This window comes from Lynx canadensis, chromosome A1 (assembly GCF_007474595.2).
Source record: "Lynx canadensis isolate LIC74 chromosome A1, mLynCan4.pri.v2, whole genome shotgun sequence".
In the NCBI taxonomy this organism is placed as follows: Eukaryota; Metazoa; Chordata; class Mammalia; order Carnivora; family Felidae; genus Lynx; species Lynx canadensis.
Genome location: NC_044303.2, coordinates 173,133,435 through 173,160,871, shown reverse-complemented (window position 1 = coordinate 173,160,871; position 27,437 = coordinate 173,133,435). Strand labels below are relative to the sequence as shown.

At 40.6% G+C, this 27,437-nt stretch overlaps 1 protein-coding gene across 1 annotated transcript in view; it reads left to right on the top strand.

Annotated features, from left to right (window-relative positions):
- Positions 1 to 249: 249 nt before the first annotated feature.
- MCC (MCC regulator of WNT signaling pathway) overlaps positions 250 to 27,437 on the top strand; it is a 319,889-nt gene continuing 292,701 nt past the window's right edge. The window contains exon 1 of the mRNA XM_030326487.1: positions 250 to 402. The gene's annotated coding sequence lies outside the window, so the exon portion shown is untranslated. The remainder of the gene's footprint in view (positions 403 to 27,437) is intronic.

The window sequence follows — 27,437 nt, the reverse complement described above, 5'->3', positions numbered from 1 at the left end:
CTTTTATCTCCAGGCTCCCCGGGTGTCAATTTGAAAGAGAAAGCACTTAGCCTGCAGTCTGGGCACCGCGTGTGTTCTGACATGCTGGCACGTGGAAGGCTTAGGGGGTTCCAAATCATTGCTTATTGGCCACCCAGAGACTAATGAAGGAAATATCTTTTTATTTCCCCTGCCTCTCCTGGACGTAGGTGCCCTGTCAGCAGCCAGGGAGAGCTGGGAGTATGACTCCGGTGCCAGGGACCTCCAGAGCCCGGACTTGCAAAGTCAGTGGGCCCTGCAGAAGCTTCTCGAGTGTGGCGGACGCTCTTTGCATCAGCAGGCTGCTGCCCTCCACAAACTGCTCACACAGTCACGGCATTTGGCAGCTCTGTAGGAGGAAGCTATCTGGAGCTGGCCAACACAGTGAGTACTTTCTGGTTCATAAAACACATCTTTAGGCCTGTATGTATTCCAATACAGGTATTTTAATTTTGAGCTCTGGTATTATCTTTCTTAGGAAGCTAAACAACCCATATACCGTTTACAGCATGCCAATATGTTAAGTGCTCCACAAATACTTGTGATCAGTGACTTCACTCTTGTCAAAGGCTTTTCAATGAAGTCGGTAACTTGCATGGATTTAATTACTAGAGTATTGACAACAGCGTTTCCATGACCAGAGTGCAAATTGATAGGATGTAATCCTTTCTGCTCCCTAATTTGGATGTTAATCCTTTAAATGCAAAGAGGGAAATATTTCATTGAAAGTTTGATTATTGTTTCTGCTTGTACTTTAAAAGCATTTTCTGTTGGGGCACCTGGGTGGCTCAGTGAGTTCAGCGTCTGACTTCGGAACATCTTCCATGTGATGTTAGAGCAGGGGAATGCAGGTGGGTGGCTGATAGTCTGGGCTGTTTTGGGTGACAGGCAGACGGCTTATAAATTAAGATTACTAACCAAACACTGTGAGAATGGTCTGCAAACCTACATTGCTTTTTGAAATTGAAGTTTGAATGGTAGAATAGACATCTTGACAACTTCACTTATGTATACTCTATAGTCTGCTTTGATGTAGACAACTGATTTTCAAACTTTTTGTGTTTGAGATACTTTTCTGATTCCGACACTTTTGGTGACATGTTCAAAGGAGCTAACAATTTCTAAATATTCCAGCAATAATTAAAATACAGTTCTTAGATCCCAATTAACAGGGCATTGTATAAAATACCTGACCAGTACTCCTCAAAACTGTCAAGGATATCAGAGGCAAGGAAAGTCTCAGAAAAAGAAACTCTCACAGCTCAGAGGAGCCTGAGAAGATATGGCAATTAAATGTATATGGCACCCTGATGGGACATTAGGTAAAACACTAAGGAACCTGTATAAATTATGGGTTTTAGTTAATAATAGTGTGTCCATATTTGTTCATTAATTGTGACATCTATACCATAATAATGTAAGGTGTTAATAATGGCAGAAACAGGGTATGAGGTATATGAGAACTATCTTTGCAACTTTTCTGTAAGCCTATAACATACAGAAGTGTTCATTTTACTAAAATTCATGAAGTATACCCTTACAGTTTGTACACTTCTCATATACATGTTTTATGTGTATAAAAGCTTGTGACAGGGGTGCCTGGGTGGCTCAGTTGAGCATCCGACTCTTGATTTCCGCACAGGTCATCTTCTCGAGGGTTCATGAGTTCGAGCCCCACATTGGGCTCTGTGCTGAGGGTGAAGAGGTCTGCTTGGGATTCTCTCTCTCCATCTCTGCCCCTCCCTGCCATTCTCTCTCTCTCTCTCTCTCTCTGTCTCTCAAAATAAATAAACTTAAAATTTTTTTTCAATAAAAAGCTTATGACAAACATAATAAAAATGGTGACTGTTCATTGGACTACAGTGAATAAGTAAAAAAGAAGGGGGGAGAGAGAAACAGAGAAAGAAAGAAAGAAAGAAAGAAGAAAGAAGAAAGAAAGAAAGAAAGAAAGAAAGAAGAGAGAAAAAGAAGAAAGAAAGAAACTATAACTCCACAAACAAAGAGGTACATGCTCCCTTAAGGCGATTCCTTGGTGAGAATAGGACCATAATGCAAATGCAGGCACTGAAGTTCTGTGACTTCATTATCACAATGTGATCACATTATTTATTTTCTCACTGAATTGCAAATTTCAAAATACCGTTTAAACTTGCAGACCTTTGGTAATATCCCTGGACCCTGTGGTAGGGTGCATTTTTTGAGCCTTGATTCTTCACCCTTTCCTGTATCTTCACCATTTGTTGTGTGACTTTGGAGTCTTCCTGACAAACGTGAGAAATAATAAATGATTATGGTTTTAACCATTATTTTTAGGGTGGTTTGCTTCACAGCAATAGTGGACTTGGGGTCTGTTCACAGGGAACCATGGATCCCATTTTGAGGATCACCTCGTAGAGGTGGCCAGAGAAAGCAAATAGCTTTTCTAAACTGCACACCTGGGTGATCCCTTCTCTTATGCACTCACATTACACATAATTTATGTTCTTTCTAAAACAAATCCTGAACTAATAAGATTAAGTTTTATTTCTTTAATAGCTACTAAGAGCAAAAGACATTTTATCAAGCATCCAAAAAGCACACGGTAATTCACACGGGGGAAGTCTGACATAAAAATTATTAACTAGTAGCAGATTACCTACTAAGGAGTAAAGAAAATTCTAATGAACACACAAGTAGCACGTGTAAACAGTACCCACTCCCTCTAAGGCTGAGGCGTGGTGCTCAAGGAAGAAACAAATTTAGAAGAGGGCCCTCTCTTCACCTGTCTCCATTGAAAGGGAGTGGCTGGGGACCACTGGATGGCAGAGAAATTCCCTGAGATGCTACAGGAGGGGGCTAGTAAGTAGGAAACTTGCTGGAAGCTACCCATCTGGGCATCTGCCAGACTCACTGAGCATCACTAAGAAGGTGCCCCTCAAGGTGCGAGAGGAATTCATTGGGAAGCTGCCTGCTGCAGTGGTGGCAAAACCCACTGGAAAGTCCCCCAAATGGTGCCATCAAACTTATTAGGGGTGAGCACCACTGGATGTCCATGCACTTCTGGCCTCCATCCACCCCAAGAGCAAGCAGGGGAGAAGAGTACCACAAAACCAGGATGAGAATTCCCTTCTTCCTCCAGTGTCCCTCCAGTGCTTCTTATGGAATAAATGTTTACAGGGTCAGGTTCAGCATCACAAAGCAAGGCAAGGAAAGATGGATTTGGAGATGAGAGGAAATCAGTAACTGGAACAGGCATTTTTAGTGTTGAAAAGCTTCTGGGAGCTTACTCTACAAACTTTTACCATTCTAAGCATCCCTTCCTTTTCTCCTACAACCAAATACCACCTGTCTTTGCCTTCGACCAAAGACAGTGGATGTTATGAGTTTGAGGCTCAACACACTATTCAAAATGCAAAGGCAACAAGATGGTGATGTACATAGAAGCTTATAGCAGTTAGAGTTTCATCTGAGAAGCAGATGGCTGCACTTGACATAGAATAAGGGATTTATTACAAGGGGTAGATTTTACACGAATGTGGGAGCTGGTGGAGTGATCTGTGCAGGCTGTTGACTCTATGTCTAGGGTTGAGCCTGAAGTTACTCTAAGTCTGTCAGATCAGCACACCAGAAGGAAAGCTGGGTGTAGAGGAGGCAAAGACAAGCCAGCATGCATGAGGACAACTTGGAACCCATAAGGAGACACTGGAACCCACTTCTATCTCTTACTATGACCAACCCCAATGCTGTGGGTGACCCTGCAGGGGAAGTTGGCACCCATTATCATGGAGCTGCACACATACCTGGCCCAGGACTCAGAGAAGCAGGAAGAGAAGACCCGGGGGACCTGGAGCTGCTACAAGCCTGATACACCAGTAAGTTAGCGGCAGATTAACAATAATGTCCAGGGCATAAAAAATATGACTTCTTCACTTCTACCTTCTGGATTTCACACAGAATGTCTCTCGTGGCCATAAAGAATCACACAGGAAAAAAAAAAACTCTGGGAAACATTCCAGGTTAGCTAAATTGACTTAGCACCAAGCTACCACAGGCCAGCGGCGAAACTCCCAGTACTGTGTAAACCTAATTCATATGGCTATCAGCAAAGCAAGATGAGACCCTCGGGGAGTTTAGTAAAGAAGAGAGGCAATGGGAAAGGGGTACCATCTGTTCTCTGATGGATTTTCTCTCCAAAGATTTGTATTTCAGGGAAGAGGGTATTAATCGTGATGCTTTAGGTTCTGAGTAGTGACATATTTAAGTATAGGACATAGAACAGGAGCACCTGCCTGGCTCACTTGGTAGAGCGTATGACTCTTGATCTCAGAGTCGTGAGCTCAAGCCCCACGTGGGGCATGGTGCCTACTTAAAATAAAAAACATAACTGAAGTTTTATTTTCTAGCTACAATACTGATAAACCTGTCAAGAAAATACCAATTTCTTGATAGATTCTTTCAGCCACGCTACTTGTTTCAAATATTCATTATCAGCTTTATTAATTTTTACTGATAAAGACATTAACTAATTGATGTTAATGAAAAGTAATTATACTATAAAAGAAGTCATGCACAAGATATAAAGTGTTTGAATCAATACAGAAATTTAATGAAAAGTTAAAGTCATCATTTGTCTCCCCATATTCCCTCATTTAAAAGGTCTTCAGGGGTGCTTGAGTGTCTCCATCAGTTAAGTGTCCAACTTTGGCTCAGGTCATGATCTCATGGTTCATGGGTTAGGGCCCCATGTCAGGCTCTGTGATGACAGTACAGAACCTGCTTGGGATTCTCTCTCTCTCTCTTTCTCTGCCCCTCCCCAACTCATGCTTTCTCTCTCTTTCAAAATAAATGAACAAACTTTAAAAAAATAAAAAAATAGGAGGTCTTCACCAGTTTTGTTTATGTATCCCTGAATTGCTTTTAATTTAGGGAACTTTCCATTTCTCCTTTTGTAATTTTAAGATGCTATGATCATTATGGTTCTTGCCTAATTTGGGATTACCATATTGAAACCTTTGGTCGAGAGGATGTATCCTGGCTGTGGTTAAAGCAAGCAGATTGTTCTGTGAGCACCCTCTTCTGGGCTCTGAGTGATTGCTCAGAATCAAAGAATAAGAGATTCTTCAGCACAGGGCAAGCTTATCACCCTTTAGGTTTTCAGAGAATTGGGACAGTACAAATAAAATATTGGATTTCTGAGAGGAGCTACAGAAGTGTCTAGAATATAGGGTTGATAGAAACTTATCAGAATCTTGAACCATTTACTTCCAAATGATTGAAGCTGAATTAGAGTAAATAAACAAATTAGTGGGTTATATGGAGAGGCAAATAATCCAGTTGACTTTGTGTTGTTTGTTATTTGAAAAGCCAGCTATCGCTGTTTCATGAGTTTTCCCTAATATTTCAAATGATGACATTATAAGCAGAGTTGCCTCATTTTGATGCAGATGGAGTAATTCTGTGCATCCTGTTGTCCAAGGCCAGCTTCCTTTAGAATCCTTTGGACAATTTGGCTTCAAATTTGCCCGTTTTAAAGATTTAATTTCATGCTTAAAGTCTTTTTGCAAAAGTGGTTTACATTTTCCCCTGTGTTAGAAGTCTAGTGAGCTATGCATTGTGCCAGTGTCTGCTGTGATTTACATTTTTAAAGGAGAAAAAAAAAAGACAGTTATGAGTTGTGCAAATACAATTAGTGAATTTAAAAAACGGGAGTAACGGGTCTCCTGGGTGGCTCAGTCAGTTAAGCATCTGACTCTGGATTCCTGCCCAGGTCGTGATCTTACGGTTCATGAGTTTGAGTTTGAGCCGAGAGTCAGGATTCTCTCCCTCCCTCTCTCTGCCACTCCCCCACTCATGCGAGTGTGTGCGTGCATGACCGCTCTCTCTCTCTCTCTCAAAATAAATAAATAAACATTAAAAAAAATGGACATAACAAGTTTTGCTACTCTGTTTATCCAACAGTCCAGCTTTTTTTTTCTTTGGTGATAACATACAGGTGTTGGAAGTTGAGTTAAAATGCTGTCCATTATCATGCAAATCTTCTATGTGATCATAATTATTAATATAATTCACTATTAACTGAACTTTATTTGATGCAGAGTTCAGAGTTATATTACTTTGAGGAATACTCCAAATCCACTTATTTCAGCCAATACAGAAAAATTTTCAAAATGTATGTAAATAAATAAGGAATTTATCAGTAAATAAGGAAATAATAAGTAGTGGTGAGACAGATAAGAGTCGCCTTTTTGGTTTAACCACTTGACCAACGTCTCATGTTTCATGCTAACTTTTGATTTGTTTCCCTTTTCTTCACTCCAAGTATGGGATACTGAGGTTTTTTAATACTTTTCAGCTGCCACCACCCATATCCTATCTCCCTCTTGTTTGGATCAGCTGCCTTGGTGTTTTAGAATCAAGGGGTGTGAAAACTGTCAAGACGTTGTCAACATTTTGGAACAGAAAGATTACTGGTGGCCCTTTCAAAGTCCTATTAGAGCCCCTTACAAGCCATCTCATGCTACAGGAGATGGAGCTTTGTTGGGCTTACTGTTTACAAATGAAGGAGAATAGAAAATGCCACCCCAAAATATGAGTGTCAGAGTTAAGGACATGTCACCTCCAGATGTGCCACTTTGGTATTTTGATTATTTTGAGCTTTAGGCCTTGAAAAAACAGCAAGTTCAGGGAGAGACTTTCTCTGAACTCCCTTTATCTGACTAAAGGAGTTTCTCCAAAAGGAACTCAAATTGATCCCCTCCCGGAAGTTCATCAACTAGAGCAAATTGACTCCTATTACAGGAGAGAAGACTAGAATTTGACCCCACACCCAAACTTGATCACAAACTGCCATTCCTTCCATCTATTCTTCTAAGAGCCCATTCATCTTTCCTAAAAGTCGTTTACTCTCCCCCTGAGAGTCCTATATCCCCCTACCCTTTCCCTATTAAGATAGTATTTAATCCTGAATTCTAAGCCACCTCAGGGAGGTATTCATTTTTTCTGGGCATCTCCATTGTATACATGTTAATAAACTTTTGGTTCTTTTCCTCTTGTTAATTTATTTATTATAGAGGTCTCCACTAAGAACTCAGAAGGGTAGAGGGAAGGGGCACCTGGCTGATTCAGTCAATGGAGCATGTGACTCTTGATCTCTAGGTTGTGAGTTCAAGCCTCACATTGGGTGTAGAGATTACTTAAAAATAAAATCTAAAAAAAAGAAGGGTAGGGGGGAAAATTATTTTTCCTCCACTACACTATTAATTAGGATCTAGACTCTATAAATCTGGATATGAATTTGCAGAAGATTGGTAAATTATCAATGATTTTTGTCTAGGTAAAGATGCAAATTATTTTTTTTCCAAGCAGAAAATATAACCTCAAATGTCACATTTTATTTGCTCTGATAAGACATTAACCAGTTTTTTTTAAGTAATCTCTATACCCAATGTGGGGCTCAAACTCATGAGCCCGAGATCAAGAGTCATATGCTGAGTCATAATGGCGACTGAGCGAGCCAGGCGTCCCCATTAACCAGTTTCGTAACTAACTTTGACGTCTTATTCCAGCATTTTTCCCATTGTTTATATAGCTTCTCCTATCCTTTGTGTTTGTTTTTGTTTTAATTTTAATGTTCATTTATTTTTGAGAGAGGGAGAGACAGAACGCAAGCGGGGGAGGGGCAGAGAGAGAGGGAGGAACAGAATCCAAAGCAGGCTCCAGGCTCTGAGCTGTCAGCACAGAGCACGACATGGGGTTTGAATTCATGAACCATGAGTTCATGACCTGAGCCGAAGTCGGATGCTCAGCCGACTGAGCATGGTGACTCCTGTCCTTTGAATCAGCATTACCATCCTGCTAGGTTCTTCAATAAATTAAATAAATCTTAGAAAAATATAGAATGTTCATTCTATATTTATATGAATGTCATGGTTTTTCCTTTTATTGAAAATTATACTTTGACACTCTATTCTTTTTTTTTTTTAATTTATTTACTGCTGGATAGGATAGGATAGGGTAGGAGTTAACAAATGCAGCACTTACTGGTTGCCATGTAAATTACCCCGTCATTACCTTTAGATTAGGCTAGACCCAGTCAGCCTCGTACTAGCTTTTTCCTTTCTTATTTCTTATAGGACTTTGAATCATTGTCTTCAGGGGAAACCTCTTGCACTGGTGGTAGAAATTCAGACTGGTGCAGTCACTTTGGAAAACAATGTGGAGGTTCCTCAGAAAATTAAAAATAGAATTACCCTACAACCCAGCAATAGCACTACTAGGAATTTATCCAGAGGACACAGGAGTGCTGATTTGTAAAGGCACATGTACCCCAATATTTATAGCAGCACTATCAACAATATCCAAATTATGGAAAGAGCCCAAATGTCTATCAACTGATGAATGGATAAAGAAGATGTGGTTTATACATACAATGGAATACTACTCGCCAATGAAAAAGAATGAACTCTTGCCATTTGCAACAATGTGGTTGGAACTGGAGGGTATTATGCTAAGGGAAATAAGTCGATCAGAGAAAGACTAATATCATATGATTTCACTCATATGTGGAATTTGAGAAACTTAACAGAAGACCATAGGGGAAGGGAAGGAAAAATAAGATACAGAGGGAAGCAAACCATAAGAGACTTTTAAATACAGAGAACAAACTGAAGGTTGATGGGGGTGGGGAAAATTGGTGGAGGGATTGAGAAGGGCACTTGTTGGGATGAGCACTGGGTGTTTTATGTAAGTGATGAATCATGGTTATCTACTCCTGAAGCCAAGACTACACTGTTTGTTAGCTGACTTCACAAGAAATCTACACACACACACACACACACACACACACACACACACCCTTTTATTCTTTGTCTATTATACCTACCTCCACCCCACCACCCTCAACTCTCTTCTTGAGAAAAATCTCCCTATGTGTTTTAGGTCCTGAAGCTGGTGCTTCCTGGAAGGGAATAGAAAGAAATATAGAGTCCTGTAAATCCCTTAGTCCCAAAGAAATTCTTTACATCTCCAGGAAAACTTGGAACCAGTGGTGGCAAGCTCTGCCAGGTTTTACAAACGAGTCACCTTAGCTCAATCCTTGGTCAGTATAAAAGATAACATGGATGTATACACAAACTATCATTGCAGTTCATGCTTTTCATAGCATGGAAGCATACAGAAGTTGCCACAAAAAAAAAAAAGGCACTAGAGTGGAAGAGTTATTTCTCTGGATATTTATTTGCCTTTTGGGAGATCTCCATACTTGTACAGAGATTATTTATTCCGGTGTATACTAATTCTTCATAAAGACTGAGTTATTAAAAAGCCTTCAAAGTACTTTTTAATCTCTGAAGTACTCCACAGTGATAAATTTAAGATTAAGTTCTAACATCCTATTGAAATTACAATACTTGTTATAGGAAGAATTTTAAATTTGACGAAGGTCTTTATTTGTGAAAATGAAGATGCTCTCAAAGGATCCTTCACTATTATTGCTATTGTTAGCATAAAATCTACAAATACAGGAGCAGTGGTGTAAGTTATTGGTTTTCTCTGGGGAGGTTCTCTGTTCTTATTTAGCAGAATCTGAACTTATTCTTACTTTCCCCCCTCTGCTCTTAGTTTAGCTTCTGTTTCCACGTCTTTGTCACAAATGGAATGACTAACCAACTTATAGGGTGGCCGAGGAATCCTCTTCTTTCTCCCCTCTAGTTTATTTGGATTGTGAAGAAATGATAACCTGACTCTCCCTATCAACAAATTATCACCAGTAAGATGCACAAAAGACAGGCATACCATCCTTTTGAAGCTTTTACTCTTGGGAATGAACAGAGTCCCTGCATAACACATGTTCATTCTACTGGAGAACAATGACTCCCAGATATTGCAAATCCATGGACCAGTAACATGTCAAAAACTTGAGACTTGCCAACTTTGTATGTTGCCAAAAATCAAAAGCCACTCTAAACTACCATCTAATACCACCATCATTCCATAAACGAGAGGACTTTTTTGGCACAAAGGTAGGTAGGCATCTCTAAATAATACATGGAAAAGGTAAATTTAACTTCATGGAGGAATTCACAGTTGTTCTTGTTTTTCCCATTTCTCCATTTACCAGTGGGAACTTCGGCATGGATGACGTTCTCTAGCAGAGTAACTGTGGATGTGGACTTCAGCCACATATACTGTGCTTGTATGTCTGACATTGGGCAAGTCATTTAGCCTCTGCTAGTATCTGTGTTCTCACAAAATAGGAATAATGATACCCTCCTCATATGGTGGTCCTGGAAATAGGACAAGGTAATGCATAGAAAGGGCTTAATACAATGTCTCATGCAAATAGGTGCTCAGTAAATATTCGTGGTTGTTATTGCTGTTTTCCCCACCTAATTATCAGAAATAAGCCTCAAGAGTTACTTACAAGTGGATAAGTTTGGGGTGGAATTTGGAAACAAAAACTTAAAACATTCTGAAGAAATGACATCTCTCAAGATTTTGAGATTTCCAGATATTGAGCACTTTTTTATGAGCCACGAGCTGTCTCAAAGATGTTGTTAAAAATTATGCCGAGTAATCTTGTATGTAGAATTCACTTGAAAATATGAGATCATGCAAAAAGGTAATAATTCCTGCCTTTGTCCAAACCCTCCATTTAAAAAATGGAGGTGTAGGGGCACCTGGGTGGCTCAGTCGGTTAAGCGGCCAACTTCGGCTCAGGTCATGATCTCACGGTCCGTGAGTTCGAGCCCCGCGTCGGGCTCTGTGCTGACAGCTCAGAGCCTGGAGCCTGTTTCAGATTCTGTGTCTCCCTCTCTCTGACCCTCCCCCGTTCATGCTCTGTCTCTCTCTGTCTCAAAAATAAATTTTTTTTAATAAAAAATGGAGGTGTAGAGGCCCAGATCAAAATATCCTTTTAATGTCACATAGAGAGAAGTAGTAAAACCTAGACTAGAGGGTGGGTTTCCTCACACCCCACCATGCCCTCCCTAGGACTAGGAGATGTCCCTCACCACTGGCAAGAGAAGGGACAGCTGCCGGTGGGTAACGAGGGACCCCTGCGTCCTCTCCTTCGGATCTTTGCTACTGGGCTCTGGGTCACTCTTCTGCTCTGCTGTGTGGTGCTGGGTTGTTGTTCTTATGTCCTCTACTCTCCTTTATAGAGCTAACATTCAGCCAGAACTCCCTAGTACAGACAACCAGTTATTAAAATATTGGCATACTTCTGTATCAGGCCCCCACTGTCCTTGCTACCTGGTGCTGTCTCCCAGGACCCCGCAACCCCCCCATGATTCAGCCTGTAAGGGGTAAGGACTGCCCTGCAGGGGCCCGGCACTGCTGCCACCTGGCATCTTGCAGGCATGTGTTCTAGATTCTGCTGACTGTGCCACACCAGTTGTTAAATATTTTTAGTATCTCTTCTGCCCTTTGGCAGCCTGTTGGACTGAAACAATAAATCCACTTTTAGGGCCTGATAAGAGTGTGGATATCAACAGATAGCGAGGTGACAGGCAGCCATTGGATCTTACTCTCTCAGTAATTTTTAAAAATGATTCTGTGGGAGGGGCGCCTGGGTGGCTCAGTCGGTTAAGTGTCTGACTTCGACTCAGGTCATGATCTCACCGTTCATGAGTTCGAGCCCCATGTCGGGCTCTGTGCTGACAGCTCACAGCCTGGAGCCTGCTTCAGCTTCTGTGTCTCCCTTTCTCTCTGCCCCTTCCCTGCTTGCTCTCTCTCTCTCTCTCTCTCTCTCTCTCTCTCTCACACACACACACACACACACACACAAATAAGTAAACATTTAAACAAAAATTTTTTAAATGATTTTGTGGGAGGGGGTATTTGGCTGGCTCAGTGTGTGAAGCGTGTGACTCTTGATCTTGTGGTTGTGAGTTCGAGCCCCATATAGGGTGTAGAGATTACTTAAAAATAAAATCTAGGGGCGCCTGGGTGGCTCAGTCGGTTAAGCGTCCGACTTCGGCTCAGGTCATGATCTCGCAGCTCATGGGTTCGAGCCCCGCGTCGGGCGCTGTGCTGACAGCTCAGAGCCTGGAGCCTGCTTCACATTCTGTGTCTCCCTCTCTCTCTGCCCCTTCCCTCCTCATGCTGTGTCTCTCTCTGTCTCAAAAACAAATAAACATTTTTTAAAAATTAAAAATAAATAAATAAAATCTTAAAAAATGATTCTGCGGAATAGTTCAACAGGGGTTCATGTTTTATTCTGTTTTCTACTGCCTTTGGGGTAAGACCTCTCTGGTTTGCCAGGATAAAGGAATTTTGTGAATTTTAAAGTGTACACTAGAGGGCAGTGGCCCCATATGTACACACCCGACAATTACCACTGTCTCCACATCTCTCTGCCCTTCTTTTGTGTAGGGGAGGAAGGGAGGAGTCTTCTCCACATCAGACAAACCATTTATGTCTGAAGTGTTTTATGAATACAAATCAGCTGCTTGGCAAGCATCCTGTCTGTCATTCCATGTAGTTTCTTTTCCATCCTTCTTCCTATCACTTCTCAGTGGGGCTCTAACAATAGAGTTAGTTGTTCACATCTTAATGTCCTCTTTCTTTTTTAAAGACAAGGTTAAGGAAAGGTGGGAAATATACACCCCTAATTTGGGGGGAATAATGTTTCCTAGCTTTGCATCTTTCCATTTGCAAATGAAGTCATGAGTTAAGAATGAGGGAGAAAGGGCTCCTGGATGGCTCAGTTGGTTAAGCGTCTGACTCTTGATTTCAGCTCAGGTCATGACCTCAGGGTTTGTGGGATTGAACCCACATCAGGCTCTGCACTGACAGCAGGGAGCCTGCTTGGAATTCTCTCTCTCTCTCTCTCTCTGCCCCTCCACCTGCTCTCTCTTTCTCTCTCACAATAAAAAAACTTCTAAAAAAAGAATGAGGAAGAAGAAAAGTACAGGGAGTGAAGGGTTCTTGTATTCTGCATATGCAGAGGCAAAAATCATTTACCCAAGTCTACAGAGCTGCCCCCTGGGCCATGATCACTAAGGAGAATCATGTTTCAACTAACTCTGTTTACCTCTCTTTCAGCTCCTAAATAGTAGGAGCCCTGCTTGCTGACAGAGGTGGAGCAGGTCTGTATGATAAAGAGAGGGGGCTGGGGGAGCAGCTTTAGAGACCATGCAGCCATGAGACTATGTGTTTGCAGAGTTCTGGAGTATTGAAGACAGAAGTTCCAATGACACTGAATCATGGCACGGAGTTCAAGAGGAAAGCAAAGGGACACTGAGAAGTACATCAGTGTATTATTTATGAGTCTACTTAAGACGGAATCTGAGGAACCTAAATAAAGAGTTTGATTTACTTTAAATTACTTCTAGTCATCGTTTCTTTGAAAGGGATAACCTTGTGAACCTGGATTACGTGAGTCCCTAGATTTATAAAAGGGACATAGAATAAACATCCGGGGCTTGTTTCTGAATTAGTGAGATCTATAGCAGTTGTGTTCGTATACATACATATATATATTTTTTAAGCGTTTGAAGTGTTTGTTCACTATGTTTATTTTTAAGTACTTGTGGGAGATAAGATGCTTTTTTTGGATTCACCCAACCAGAGGCCTGGGTGGGAGAAAGGATACCCGGACCCTCATGACAGCCCGTGCTTTGCTCCATGGGGACGGGAGTTCCCTCTGCATTTCTCCTGCTGTTGCTAATATTTATTGAGCACTTACTGGACACCTTGTATTGTGTTCAGTACTATGCATAGGTTATCTTGCTTAATCCTCACAATAACCTTATGCCTTATGTATGGTTATGATCCCTGTTTACAGATGAGGAATTTGAGGGTTAGAGAGGTTGCCTGCGGTGAAACAGTGAGGATGCAATGGACTGAGATTTGAACCCAGGTCTCCTGACTCTGCAGCATGAATTTGTGACCATCATTTATGTGCCCCCAGAGGAAGGAAGTATGCTGCAGGTGGTGCCATCACAAAATCCTCCCTTCTCCTGGCCAGACCTACAGGGCGTGCTGCTGTCTCACACACCCTGAACTGGGTAAAGGTTTCTGACCTTCTTCCTTCCAAGTACACACAGATAATCTGGCTGTTCTGGGGATAGACTGCACCATCTCTCTCTCTCTCTCTCTCTCTCTCTCTCTCACACACACACACACACACACACACACACACACACGCGAGCGCGCACGTGCACACACACACATTCATTGGTTAGGTTTTCATGTGTCTGATTTTGTATAAGACATTGTCACTGGAGAGTAATTAAAACCCCTAGTGGATTTATGGTGGGGCCTCCTGACATGGTTGTGTAGTTATTTATACCTAGATGACAGGGAAGATTAGCATTAAATGCTGAGAGAAATGCACCTGCCACTGTAATGCAGTTACAGGCATCTATCAAAGATGCATTTGGAACGCAGGGGCCTCAGTCTAATTGCTGGGAATGGCACAGGCTTTCTTCAGCTAAACTTAAAGGCGGAGAGAAGAGGTAGTAGTGAGAGAGGTGGACCCTCACTTTAACTTGTCAGTAGATTCTTCGGGGGCAAAGGAGAATCTCTTCCCCAGTCCTGTGTCTCTTGGGTCTTTGAGGTACTTATCCTTGTGCCATGGATAAGGGCCAAACTTGTCGCTAGAGACAGAAGCAGGCAGAAGGACTAACGGCTCCTACTATTGCTACTACTACTAATCGGTCACATTTGTTAAGTGTGTATGATGTGCTGGATATTTCTGTGCTGGATCTTGCCTGGATCATCTCCTCTAAACCTTAGATGGCCAGCCCCTCCCCCTGACCCTCTCCAGCCCTCCCCCAACTTGTTATCGCTTATTGTGCCATTTGTTTCTCTGAAGGTTGGGGGAAGGCACTGCCTGCTTGTAAGAGTGGCATTCATATACACTCAGGAGGGAATAAACACTGCCAATGAATGAGGCAGAAAAGGATTAGCGGGTCCATGAAGTATGCATCAGTTTTACTTCTAAGAAGAATCATTTTGTTGTTAGATTGTATTCTGTGTTTACAGATGTCAGTGTAATGTGTTTCATGTTAAATATAATAATAATTATGGGGCGCCTGGGTGGCGCAGTCGGTTAAGCGTCCGACTTCAGCCAGGTCACGATCTCGCGGTCCGGGAGTTCGAGCCCCGCGTCGGGCTCTGGGCTGATGGCTCGGAGCCTGGAGCCTGTTTCCGATTCTGTGTCTCCCTCTCTCTCTGCCCCTCCCCCGTTCATGCTCTGTCTCTCTCTGTCCCAAAAAAAATAAATAAACGTTGAAAAAAAAATTTAAAAAAAATAAAAAAAATAAATATAATAATAATTAGTAGTAGTAGGGTTATAATAACCCAAATGTCAACTGCCTCTTTGTCCTTCAGCTTCAGGATCTGTCTGTGCTGTCTCTAATTTTGTCCTTATTGAAACTCTGAATTGGAACTCAGAGAAGAGGAATCTATGTTCACAAATGAATTGGTGAGCCGGCCCCCTGCCTGGCTCAGTCAGTAGAGCATGGGACTCTTGATCTTGGGGTTGTGGGTTTGAGCCCCAAGTTGAGTATAGAAATTGCTTAAAAATAAAATCTTACAAACAACAACAACAAATGAATTGGTGAGCAACATAGATTCTGTAAGGGATGAGAACATGGAGAGATTTGTGTCACATGTAAATCTCTCTCTCTCTCTCTCTCTCTCTCTCTCTCATACACACACACACACATACACACACACACACACACACACACACACTGTGCCCATACACACCTCTTCTTAAGCAAGGAGTTTAAGAGTCCATATTAGATACTTATGTCCTCTGGAGACCATCTCCATCCCAGATCTGAGGCTTTTCTCTCTATGTTCTACACCCTTTTCCCCAGCAGAGCCCTTGCCCACTCTTCTCTATGTCCTTCTCTTTCACAGGAGGGATGCAAATTCCTCTCCTAATACTATATGTTGTAGTGTAGAAACCATTCTTTGTTACTAAACAGGTCCTTAGCGTCTTACATTTCCACCCTTTGTGGTTTATCAAAGTATTCTTTTCAAAGAAACTCTGCAGGAAATTATATGTGAATAAAATTGTTTCATTATAGATATAGGCCTTATTAAGGCAGAATTCTGAAATGAGGGACCATTTACAGAATCTTGACTCTAAATGGTCTGACATCCCCCACCCCAATTCAGATATCTTATGTTTAACAATAATTGAAGGGGTTCATTAACACGAGAACTTATGAAGATGACAGTACCGGGGATGACTGAATCCATACTCTCTAGGGAGAACCACAGAAAATTCATTGTAAACTTAATGTAGCACCATGGGGTGCCTGGCTGGCTCAGTCAGTAGAGCATGAAACTTTTGATCTTAGGGTCATGAGTTCAAGCCCCACATTGGGCATAGAACTTACTTAAAACAAAACAAAACAAAACTTAAGATAGCACCAAAACTATACATCAGTTATATATATTGACTATTTTGAGAAAGAGAGAGAGAGAGAGAGAGAGAGAGAAAGTGAGCAAGTGTGGGGCAGAGGGAGAGGGAGAGAGAGAATCTTAAGCGGGCTCCATATCCGGCGTGAAGCCCAGCATGGGGCTCAGTCTCACAGTGGTGAGATCATGACCTGACCTGAACCGAAATCAAGAGTCAGATGCTTGGGGCGCCTGGGTGGCGCAGTCGGTTAAGCGTCCGACTTCAGCCAGGTCACGATCTCGCCGTCCGTGAGTTTGAGCCCCGCGTCAGGCTCTGGGCTGATGGCTCGGAGCCTGGAGCCTGTTTCCGATTCTGTGTCTCCCTCTCTCTCTGCCCCTCCCCCGTTCATGCTCTGTCTCTCTCTGTCCCAAAAATAAATAAAAACGTTGAAAAAAAAATTTAAAAAAAAAGAGTCAGATGCTTAACCAACTGAGCTACCCGGGTACTCCACATATAGTGATTTCTATTGTGTGTCCTAATTTCCCCTTTACCATGAAACCATATATAACCTTTAACCAGACAGTCCTGGTTCTGTTTCAGTTCTTCCATATGCCTCATATTACTCTTATCCCTAGTTCTGATTCATAGATGTGAAAAATTCAAACCATATCACATTCAAACACATTTTCTCCAATTGTAACCACTAATGGCTTTAATCTAGACAAAACATCTAATTTACAACCAAAGGTGTAAATGAAACCCTAATTCCTGTATTTGCTCATTGCCTTCCCCCTTCCCCCACGCCCCCACCTAGAATCATCTCAGGTTACCTTTTTACAATGCAGTCCAAATTCCTGGCTTTCACCATGGCTTTCTAGAGTTCAGGTACATTAAGATTATGTGTCTGTCAGAGCTTGTTGGCTAAAACCGTTTCCAGTGAATCCAAAAAGGTAACTGTAGTAACAGAGGGGTAAAACTATATCAGGGTTGGCTATGGTTGGATAGTTTAAAATTCCTATGAAATTTAACTTTGGATTGGCTCCTTTTATAAGCAAATACAGGTTTACACTCTTGAAATTCTGCCTTCAAATGAATTAAACCCTGATTGGAATGGCATCATGTATTGTAATACTTTCCATCAAGTAAATGGCTTTTAGTTGTTCAATAAAATATGCAAGATTATCACTGAGATTTAAGTTTCTCTGGGCCCACAGCACTTGTGATTCTGGGCAATTGCCTAAGACAGCAACAAAAGACTTTGCAAAGGATGTCCAGGGAATCATATGAAAATAAGAATGGCTAATGTCTAGGAGGGGAAGAATTTTTATTTCAAACTTGGATTCAGGTGATTAAAAATATGTTTTGAAATATGTTTTGAGAGAAACTTAGACAACCAGGACAACCAGAATTTAATATACTTTTCCAGATAGATTACTGCCCTTACAACATGACAAAGGGGAGTTGTTCTTTAGAATTTGTGGCAAGAAGAAACCTCTTTTCTCTACCCACCCCCAACTTATTTATTTCAATGGGAGGTACAAAAAATGGTGCCAAAATCCTCTATGTAATAAACAGTCCTCAACTTTCATTTTCCTTTACTAATAAGCTAAGGAGGGAGGCTGAAATTAGGGAATTGAATATTTGTAAAATGGCAGTGCTGAATGACAGCTGCAGATTTGAATGGATTATATCAGCTGCCTTTAGATTCTCAGAAAGAAACAGAGGTAACACTATTGGTGCTACTTATTTTCTTCATTATATTTTCTGTATCTTCTGAACTACCTAAAATCAGTACTTATGGCTTTTATAGTAGAGAAGGAAAAAGACTTAAAAATCTTAGTAGTAACCAGTTATGTTACATATAAGCTTGGAGATACTAGAAGGACACTTACAACATGAAAACAGTGTCTATCTTGGAGTAATTGGGGTGACTGGAAGTTTTTAGGTTTCTTTCTCTTTTGCACATTTGCATTTCTTAATTATTCTACAGTTCACATTACCTGCATAATAAATGAGCATTTTTCTATAGTAAGCATTATCTATATAATAAAACATTAAGTTTATATTTAAAAAAAAAAAAACATGCCCATACCAAAATGCAAATATTTGTACTGTAAATTTGTTCTTGTTCCACATCAACATTTTAGGCTTAGCAAGTAGATAACTCTCTCCTGTGTTTGGAATTGGGTTCAATGAGGTTCAGAGACTGCTTCAGAAAAGGCCCAGAGGGGGCACCTGGCTGGCTCAGTCAGTAATGACTCTTGATCTCAGGGTCTTGTGAGTTCAAGCCCCACATTGGGTGTGGAGCCCACTCAAAAAAAAAAAAAAAAAAAAGAAAAGAAAAGAAAAGAAATGCCCTGAAGTCCTGCAGAAACCAGCAGAGACCCCTGTTGCTCTCTCCCCTGCAACAGCCCAGAGGCCACACCAGGCCAGAGTCTGGAATAATGGCATCAGTAATAGTGACAGTAATTAGGTCTTTTCATCATTCCTAATGCTTTCAAACCATTCCTGATCATTCTTGTTTGAGCTTCTGAATAACTCAAGAGTAGATGGCAGATGAGGCATCAGTATTCCTCACCCATACTGCAGCCCCATGGAGGTTTTTAAAACAGAGCGGATCACATTAATCTTCTGGTAAAGACTCATCAAAGGATCCCCAATGCATTAAGAATATGATTTAAACTCTTTACAAGAGGCCCTTCCGATTTGGCTAAGATGGCCTCTGTGACCTCATCTTTCCCACTTCCCTGTAGGAATAAGCTCTGGCCACACGGCCTCCACATACAGCTCAGGATCCTCACTTGGTGCCCTTGTTCTGCAATGCTATTTATTCTTCATCCTGCTACCACTACTGCCACCTTCTACTCTGTGCTGACTCCATTTTATCTATCTCAGCCTAGCTATCTCCTTCTCAAGGAGGCCTTACCTGACTGCCCTGTTTAAATCAGCATGTTCTGCCTCTCACCTGGTCTCTTCTGTAGTAGTTACCTGTGGCTACACGGTAAATCACCCCAAACTTTAATGGCTTAAAACAACAAGCATTTGTTGTCTCACACAGCTTCTGTGGGTCACTAATCCAAGTGTGGCAGGGCTGGGTGGGTCACCCTGGGCTGGGGTCATCTGAAGGCTCGACTGGGGCTGTGGGCTCTGCTTCCAGAGTGGCTCACTCACCTGTCTGCCAAGGCAGTGCTGGATGTTTTCTATTTCCAATTAATTGTTTATTTGCTTGTTTGTCTCTCCCTACTCATTTTCTCTCTGTCCTCTGCACCAGACCGGTGCCTACTGCATTGTTGGTTCACAATAAGTATTTATTGAATGAACGGGAAACCCCTACCTTCCATCTCAGCTGATTGCTTAAAACAGGAGGTATAAATTGGGATTAAATGAACCTTGCTGGTTAATGTTGACTTCATCCAAGAAATTTTAATTGAATAATTGGATAGAGGTAAGAGGAGGTGATTTCCTCTTTACTTACTGAAACATTCTCATTTATTTCAGTTGGGAAACTTGTACAATTAAAATTCTTTTTCATAAATGATTTCCTTGATTTTTTTTTAAGTGAAACTGTTCACAACAGATTTGTTATTTGTGTCCTTTTCTGTGGGATCATTTTACTTACAGTTGACTCTACAAAAACACAAGGTTGAACTACATGGGTTCATTTATACACAGATCGGTTTTTGTTGTTGTTTTTTTTTTTTGTAAACACAGTATTACAGATGTATTTTCTCTTCCTCATGATTTTCTTAATAGCAATTTCTTTTCTCTAGCTTTATTTCTTTCTTCTTTTTTTAAATGTTTATTTATTTTTGAGAGAACATGAGCAGGGGAGGGGCAGAGAGAGAGGGAGACACAGAATCAGAAGCAGCCAGGCTCCAGGCTTTGAGCTGTCAGCACAGAGCCTGACGTGGGGCTCAAACCCACAAGTCGTGAGATCATGACCTGAGCCGAAGTCAGACGCTTAACCGACTGAGCCACCCAGGTGCCCCAGTCTAGCTTGCTTTCTTATAAAAATACAATATATAATACATATAACATGCAAATATGTGTTTTCTGTAGGGCTTCCCATCAACATTAGGCTATTAGTAGTTAAGTTTTTGGAGAGTCAAAAGTTATCTACAGATTTTTAACTGTGTGAGGGTCAGTGCCCCTAACCCCAGGGTTGTTCAAGGGTCAGCTGTAGTTTTTTCAATCCCATCCATGAAAAGAAGTTTTAATGCAGAAATAATTCAAAAAATTACTACCATCATATGAGAATCAGTAGGTAGAAGTGATTTAAAGGCAAACTACAATGGTTACTTGTTTACTTATGGGTTTTCTCCACTAGATGGTAAAGTTGGGGAAGCCACCGTTTTATGTTCTCTATATCCTTGCACTCACATATGGTGGCTAAATCAGTAGCATCCACATCACTGATTTTGTTAGAAATGCAAATCTTGGGCTTCACTCCAAACCCTAGTGAATCAAAACCTACATTTTAACAAGTTCTCAGGTGATTCATATGCACATTAAAGTTTGAGAAGCACTGCTCTTTAATACATAACCTGGGGCTTCACATTTAAGAAAGCCTTTTTACTTAACAAAAATGGAGCATATGCTTTTCTGGAATCAAGTCCAGGAATAAAAGGCCCCATCTTCTAATAATTGAGATGCTTCTAATTAAGAAGATATTTTTATGTGTTCTAGGCGTCAACTACAAAACATCACTGTCCTTGGGTTTCCTAATGTGGCCTCAGCACCTGCCTGGTGCAGTTCCTCCTACATCCAGAAGGCTGAGCTCTGACTTAGGTTTTTACCTCACATTAGTAAACCAAAGTTCCCAAAACCAAAGTTTGATAATTGAGGTCAAAGTTATTAAAATTATGTGACCCTGAGAATAATTCTTTTCCATATTTTTTTTTGGAAAAAATTTCATATTTGCTTTATTTTAGAAAGAAACATTGGTTTTTAGAACTCGGCTATGAAAAGACATATTCTAGTTTAGTGTCTAGACTTCAGATTAAAAATAGACATTCTGTATTTTCAGATTTCAGTAGAAATGAGAATTGCTTATCATTCTTATTTTCTTTCCTTTATATTTTGCAGTTTCAGTTGCTCTGAGGGTTTTTCATGAAAACAGAGCAAAATGACCACTGAGCCACAAGTGTACAATCAAATATTGTTTCATGTCTGTGTGTGTGTGTGTGTGTGTGTGTGTGTGTGTGTGTGTGTGTTTTATTACGTGAGCTTTATGCCCAATGTGGGGCCTAAACTCACAACCCTGAGATCAAAAGTTGCATGCTTCTGCTGACTGAGCCAGCCAGGCGCCCCTGTACTTTTTCTCTTAAATAAAAATTTAGCTTTAGAAAATGAGAGCAGTTGAATTTCCTAAAGCTGTTTATATAATTGTGTCAACTATGAAAGTACAGGATATTACATCAAAAATATTTGAGAAAGTGTCATTAGTGCCATATTCACACCCCACAGAGAAGCAAAAGGACTGACGTTCACGTCAAGCTTCCTGTCACGTTTTCAAAGTCTGGCCAAATTATATTTAAGAGTGAGATCTCATCCATATACTGATTTGCCCACTGAGGTTTCATTCAGCAATAACCGCATGCCAGTGACTGGGCCCAGCCTTGGACTGCAAAGAGAAGGGTGTAATCTGTGAGGGAACTACCTTTTTTGAAGCAATAGTTTGGTCAGGGAACTCTGTTAATAATCAAACTAGTTACTGACTAGTGGAAAGTTTAAGATGTACGCAGTATGCTTTCCTAATGCTAAAATAAACATGTATTTCTCCAGAAATATAAATATTTGGACCGAGTAGAGGCTTATAGGTTATCAGGCTTCTTTGCCAGTAAATACTCTGTTCCTCCCAGACATTTAATTTTTTTTCTTTTTCTTTTTCTTTTTTTTCTTTGCAGTGACTCTGGTGCATTTTCTTAAATAGTCTTGTCTCGTGTACAATTTTATCACCATTGGAAAATCTGTTTCCTGACATGATTCTGAATTTGCATTTCTTTCATTTTCAATGTATTTCTCACTTAGGATCTATTGCCATATCTGCTATTGACATTCAGTTTTTTAAAGACAGCTTATGTGTATGTATGTGTATATGTATTATTACATATTAAGTTTGGTCCACTTATGAATGTGGGTTTTTCTGGGAAGACAAGTACATGCATATAAAAATACAGAAAGCCAAGATATTGTGGGAGGGTTTTTTTATGTTTGTTTGTTTTTGAGAGAGAGGAGAGAGAGAGAGAGAGACAGAGAGAGACAGAGAGAGACAGAGAGAGTGCACAAGCATGGGAGGGACAGAGAGACAGCAGGACAGAGGATCTGAAGTGGGCTCCACACTGACAGCAGAGAGCCTGATGCTAGGCTCGAACTCATGAACCATGAGATCTTACCCAAAGATAAGAGCCAAAGTCACATGCTTAACCGACTGAGGCACCCAGGCACCCCTGTGTTTTTGCAGAAGTTTATATGCCTTGTTAAACATGCTAGTGAGTCAAATTACAGAAGATTAGGAAACAAAATACTTAAGAAACAAGGATGTAGATATCTTCTGTTGGACATATGGAAGTGGTGATGGTGATAATCTTGGTACTTTAATAGCCATGCTGCCATTCTGTACTGTTTAGAAAAGAAATGGGAAGGTCAGGACAAAATGATGCTGAGAAATGACTTTTGGGCCCCAAGTGGCCACTCTTTGAGTCAGGTTTGCCCTGGAATAGGCAAGGTATGAGGAACTTCTAGCCTGTCTTCTCCAAGTTTTGTAAGACGGAGGGGCCTGGTGATGCCTTTTATCATGATGTCCTGCAGTAGTTTAACCAGGAACCATGGTAAAGGATACTCAATAGTTCCTAGATCCAATGTGCTTGAAGCGTGTTGAATATCAGTATTTTGAAAGAATTCAGCCCTATGTTTAATTTTGAGTTTGTTCTCAGATTTGTTACATATAAAATTTAATTGAGGGGTGCCTGGGTGGCTCGGTCGGTTAAGTATCCGATTTCAGCTCAGGTCATGATCTCACCGTTCCCGAGTTCGAGCCCTGCATCAGGCTCTGTACTGACAGCTCAGAGCCTGGAGACTGTTTCAGATTCTGTGTCTCCTTCTCTGTCTGTCCCTCCCCTGCTCGTGCTCTGTCTCTCTCTCTTTCTCAAAAATAAATAAAGAAAAAAATTTTAATAAAAAATTTTTTAAAAATTTAATCAAATTGTATATGGAAGCAGAGATTAGTTTATTTCAAGTTGAATTTTGATTTGAAAAAGATAAGATGCAATCAACTCCCTTCTATCTTCCCTCGCTCCAACGCAAAAAATGCTCATCCAATGACGCATCATTCCCCAAAGTGTGGCCAGCATGCCACAGGTAGTAGGTAGGGTAATTCCAGTTGGTACCTCCACATGTTGCACATACGGTCATCAAATAAAACTATATACCACAGTAGAAAAATAGAATTTCATTTTAGTGCTCTTTCAGTCCTTCTGTTTATCTCAAGAGAAAAGCCTCATTTTGGTGCATGGAGGTCTTTAATACCTCCCTAATTTTGCAAGCCCTCCTTATTTAAAAATTTTTTTTAAATGTTTATTTACTTTTAAGAGAGAGAGAGAGAGAGAGAGAGAGAGAGAGGTAAGGGTAGAGAGAGAGGGAGACACAGAATCTGAAGCAGGCTCCAGGCTCTGAGCTGTCAGCACAGAGCCAGACGTGGGCCTCGAACTCATGAACTGCCAGATCATGACCTGAGCCAAAGGCAGACACTTAACCAACTGAGCCACCCAGGCACCCCTATAAGCCCTCCTTATAAGAAAGAGGCAGGCCCCAGGTTCAGAGCTTTGGATGGGTAACACTGTTTAGATAGAATTTATTTTTATAGTTGCCTTCTGCAAATGATAATTATTTTCTATCAATAATAGTATTATACAATTTTAATTTTATTATTTTTAAAGTAAGCTCTACACCCAACATGGGGGTTGAACTCATGACCGGGAGATCAGGAATTGCATGCTCTACTGAATGAGCCAGCCAGGCGCCCCATAAATTTTTTATTTTAAATAAATATTTAAAAATATAAATCTATGGATTAGAGAAAAGTATTAAATATAATATAACACAGATGGTCCATGGTATGGCAAAAGTTACAAAGGTGATACATGGAAGACAGCCTTGTAAATACTTGTGTTCACATATCTATTGGGGTACTTACTAACTTTGTGATTTTGCAGAAATTATTTCATCTTTGAGTTTTTGTCATCTTCATCTCAAAATGGCAGTAACTTACCATTTATGTAAAGTATGTAGTCTAGTGCTTTAAAAAAATGAATGTACTAAAAACGTAGTCCCTCCCCAGCTAACTAAACTCTTCAGGACTTCATCATTTATATCTGATTTCCTTCACAGATCAATCTTGAGCCATCTCCCTACAGTGCGGTATCAATAATTGGAAATCATCTGGCCTCCACCTCTTCATAATTGATTTGCTTCCCTTTTGTCCTTGTATGATTTACAAAGCACTTAAGTCTCCTGATGCATCTGATGATATTTAAGCGATGTAACATCTGAAGTCTGTAAGACTGTAAAGATCAAAGCTGAAATTGTATTCTGATCAGGTTTTTCCTTTTGATATTCACAAAATGGCTCTGGAATTTCTGGGACATCTGGGTATTGTGAGGTCGCCAACTCCATAGTATGCGCTTCCCCGTCTGCATCTTCCTGAGCCCATCGGCACTGGCATTGTTGAAGACATGTGGATTGCATGTACAATTTACATGGCCATATGCTACGATTCCATTTTTTAATTCTATTTGTGGAATGAAGTTTTTATGGAAAACATTTTGCTACGGAGTTGCGAATGTACTTAGGAAGATCCATGTCGTACATCATGACAGCTCTTTCCCTATCATCACCACATGCACTCGCCTCCTTATTTGAAGTGCCTTCTTTAGCATCTGGCCATCTACATCCCTTTTTGGTGTGATCACTCATTAAACAACTGCCGGTACACCTGTATATATTTGAGTGATGGCACATCTGATTAAGTAGACATCCCTATTAGAGTGTCATATGCTCAAATAAATCTCCCAGTGTCCATTTTAATACAATGTAATAAACTCACTTTCCCAGCAAACTCAGAAATTGCAAGCCAAGTCCCATGTGGACCCAAGAGTCTGTTAATTCCACATATGGCCAGTTCCCTGAAGGGAGATGTTTAAATACAGTTGTTGTTGTTTTTTAAGTGAGTTAGCTAACAGAAAATTTAATTCATATGCTAAAGTGTGTCAGGCAGCTGAGTTCCAGCATTCGGTTCATCATCATCTTGAATTGTGGGCTTAATCAAGTTCCTTCACTTAATGTGAATGTTTGTGTTCAAAACCTAGCATCCTGCTTTAAGGAAAATGCTCACCTTTTATTTCTTTTGGATAGTCCCCAGTGTTGTGAAACCTGATGAAAACAGCCAATGAAGTGAATCTAATTTGGGTGGTTGAACACGAGGAGGAATCAGGGAGGTTGCACAGAGTGTCGCTTTCATTAAAATAGCTTTGTCCGAGAAGACGTTCTTATTAGACTTCTGCATCTGTTCCAGTGTTGTTTCCATTTTGCTTTGCTTAAGTTATAAAGGAATGTTATTAAAATGAAAACTTGGTTTTAGAAATACAGATATACATAGGACCAAGTCAGTGGGTTGGGCTGAGTGTTGTGTTAGCTGAAGGATTTTGTATGTCTGCCCCAGGATGGGAGAGCAGTTTGGTTTCCCCTCTTAGATACAAAGCCAGCACATAAAATGGAGTTTATTTGTGCAGAGCTGGGCAGCAGGTGTAAGAAGATGATGCACTGTGTTTGTGTGACCCTGCCTTTAATGTCCCTGTAGTGGCTCATTCATTCATTTTCCAGATGTAAATTAAAAGTGGAGGTTGCAGATTAGATGTGCCAGGGCTCACGTGGGCTGTGTGAAATGTAGTTTCTCTCACTCCAGAACTTACTGGATCATGACAGAAATATTAACGAGCTCTAGGAGAACATGCAACTCTTATGAGAATTCATTTCCGTCAAGAATAGGTAGTTGGCTTTGCTAGCAGATGTGGCCTTTAAATTTATTTTTCCCTCGTTCTTATTATTTGTAATAGTTATTTTAATTCAGTTAGCAATACAAAGGATTTTAAGCAATATTCTCAAGTTATCTGTATAGTCTTTCAATTTTGAATTTTTTTTTTTTTTTTTTTTCTATGTTTATTTATTTTTGGGACAGAGAGAGACAGAGCATGAACGGGGGAGGGGCAGAGAGAGAGGGAGACACAGAATCGGAAACAGGCTCCAGGCTCTGAGCCATCAGCCCAGAGCCCGACGCGGGGCTCGAACTCACGGACCGCGAGATCGTGACCTGGCTGAAGTCGGACGCTTAACCGACTGCGCCACCCAGGCGCCCCTGAATATGATTAATGTGAAGTAGATTCTCCTACTTATTAAAAGAAACATCTCTTGAGAGTCTACTTTGTGTCCAGCAGCGTCTGGGTACTTTGTAAGGAGAAATAATCCATTCATCCCAATCTTTTGCTGTCATTAAAAAAAAAAAAAAAGGTCAAATGAAGAGCATTTGACCTCTCTGGATGCTATTAAGATTATTTACATAACAATTCAAACTAGACTTTCTAAACTGGCTTTGTGCCACAGAACTTAGTATTAAGTTGAACTGTTTAAAAATCATGCTGTTTACCATTTATGTTCTATGAACATTGTCAGTCCCATCAGGTTCAATCTAATACCTGTAAGTTGTTGAGCCCCCACTAGATAAATGACTGTGCTCAGTATATGGAGACTATGCAAATTCTACCAATAAAAGAGACAGAGCTTTGGGAACTACTGTTGAAGAAGAGCTCACTGATGTGGCTGTTGTTAGGAATTTGGGGATTTCCTAGCAGGGATGAGGATATGTGCATGAGAGCACGGCACTAAATTTGGGATTTATAATTTAACATCTTCTCATCCTCACCTTAAAAGAACCTCATCCAGTAGTAAAAAATCACCAACTTTATTTGCAGAGAACATGAATACTAAATACAGCTTATAATGCATTTCGTTAAAAAATCCTTTCTTG